This window comes from Entelurus aequoreus, linkage group LG10 (assembly GCF_033978785.1).
Source record: "Entelurus aequoreus isolate RoL-2023_Sb linkage group LG10, RoL_Eaeq_v1.1, whole genome shotgun sequence".
Classification (NCBI taxonomy): Eukaryota; Metazoa; Chordata; class Actinopteri; order Syngnathiformes; family Syngnathidae; genus Entelurus; species Entelurus aequoreus.
Genome location: NC_084740.1, coordinates 10862449 through 10864948, shown reverse-complemented (window position 1 = coordinate 10864948; position 2500 = coordinate 10862449). Strand labels below are relative to the sequence as shown.

At 36.8% G+C, this 2500-nt stretch overlaps 1 long non-coding RNA gene across 3 annotated transcripts in view; it reads left to right on the top strand.

Annotated features, from left to right (window-relative positions):
- Nucleotides 1-2500, top strand: part of LOC133658248 (uncharacterized) — a 55873-nt gene that overhangs the window by 745 nt on the left and 52628 nt on the right. The window lies entirely within an intron of this gene.

The following is a 2500-nucleotide window of genomic DNA, read 5'->3' as shown; positions in this document are numbered from 1 at the left end:
CAAAATTAGTAGGACAAAACGGCGCTCGGCAAATACTCAAATCAGTGAAGCATGTTTAATATAAACAGTGTGTTTTATAACAATTAGGGAGGTTTGCGTCATGTTTGTCCTCCTACGAAAACCATATTAAAACAAAAACTTCTTTTTTTTCCCTCATCTTTTTCCATTTTTCATACATTTTTTAAAAAGCTCCAGAGAGCCACTAGGGCGGCGCTAAAGAGCCGCATGCGGCTCTAGAGCCGCGGGTTGCCGACCCCTGGTCTAGAGACTAAATACACACGGTGTTTTGTGTAACTGTTGTTTGGTAAGGAAGTGTTGATATTCTTTGCTTAGTTTGATAAATGTTGGAGCAGTTTGATTCATCAGAAGGGTGAAGTCGCTCAACTTAAAGTGTTGGATTGAACTGTGTTGGATCATTGGCTGCTAGTGAGGGCATAAGAAAGGGGCATTTTTCTACCAGTAGACAGCGTTTAAGATTGAGTGTTTCACTGCTAAATTAATATATTTATATTGGATATGGATTTTAAATATGTATCTAAAATGGGTGGTTAATTGGTTAGGTACAGCTAATGACAGCTAAAGAAACTAAAGTCTACTAACACTGCTAAAGACCGCTAAAAAGACTAAAGAAGAAAAAAGAAGCTGTTTCTTCATTGGGAAAACTGTTGCAAACTTAAGGAAAATAAAAGGAAAAGAGTAACAACGGTCTGGGGCCGTATTTTTCAAGCGTCTTAGAGTGCCATTTTACACTTAAGTCCTGAGAATTTGCGAAATTTAGTCCTACTCTCAAACTTAAGAATAAAAGCTATTTATCAACTTTCTTAAGTCTAAGAATCACTCCTACTCTCCACGATATTTAAGACCTTCAGAGGTGTCTTAAGTGGTTAGGAGTTGCCAGCAGGGGATGGCACTGAGGCAAGAGAGAGACGTGTGCGAACGTTCAGGGAGCAGAAGGATGTCCTGGCTTTGTTTGATGACGAGCAGCTGATCAAACGGTATCGTTTAGACCAGTGGTTCTTAAATGGGGGTACGTGTACCCCTGGGGGTACTTGTAGGTATGCCAAGGGGTACGTGAGGTTTTTTTTTTAAATATTCTAAAAATAGCAACAATTCAAAAATCCTTTATAAATATAAATAAAAACCTATCTTTTTTTCCAAATAGTTCAAGAAAGACCACTACAAATGAGCAATATTTTGCACTGTTATACAATTTAATAAATCAGAAACTGATGACATAGTGCTGTATTTTACTTTATCTTTTTTTCAACCAAAAATGCTTTGCTCTGATTAGGGGGTACTTGAATTTTAAAAAAAATTCACAGGGGGTACATCACTGAAAAAAGGTGAGAACCACTGGTTTAGACAGAGAGGGTATTATTTTTGTCACAGATTTAATAATTTTCGATTCTATGTTGATTTCTGCATGTGGCTGCAGTAGGCTAGTATACATTATATAGAGCCACTTACACCAGTTTCAAATTAGTTGCCTAATTAATAAATTCGAAAGAAAATGTTATGAGAGTAGCGTATGTGTGTGTGTGGCCCTTTAATAGGTGACAGCATGTGAGGTGAGTGACGTCAGTGAGTGTGTGGGCGAGAGAAGAGAGGGAGCAGTAGCATGAGTGCGGGCGGGGACTAGTTTGTTTTGTGTTGGATTGGCTGTGTGCAAGCAATCAATAAAGCAAGATTTACAACTAATCGCCAGACTCATCATTCACCCTAAAGTGGTCCGCTGTTGAGACCCACTGTCGGGTAAAGTGAAGGGTGTTGCCCCGAGCATACATCGGCCCTGGAGAAGTATCTCCCCTGCGCTCTTCGACTTCGGTCTGGGAGCAGGAAGCAGGAAAGGTGTAACAAAAAGGAAACTCTTATTTCTGATTCATTGCCAATATTGTTTGTTTTGTATTATTTTGTAGTTTATTGTCAATATATACACTCCCATTGTCCACTTAAATATTTCTAAGATATTTCTTTATTCTTAAACAAGGGATTCCCTCCCGTGATTGGTCATTTCTATGGACACAGAAATTACGTCACCTAAAATTCCGTTTACGGCACATAGTAATGTCGTAATTCAGCTCTGAGTGTGACACTTAAGATTCAGTCCTACACTTCGCTAAAAGTGTGAGTAAGACGCTTGATAACTAACTTTTAAGTGCAGCTTTCAGCGAAGAATTTCTTTACTCTTAAGTCAACTCTTAGCAGACTTCTTAGGAGTAATTCTAAGAAGCTTGATAAATACGGCCCCTGGTCTTTTGAGTGAAATCCAGAAGCCACATTCAGCATTGGTACATCCCTTCAAGTGTGGGATAAGCACAGCGAAAAAAAGCAAAACACTTGACATGCACATATATATATATATATGTATATATATATATACATATATATATATGTATATATATATATATATATATATATATGTATATATATATACATATATATATATATGTATATATATATATATATATATATATATATATATATATATATATATATATAT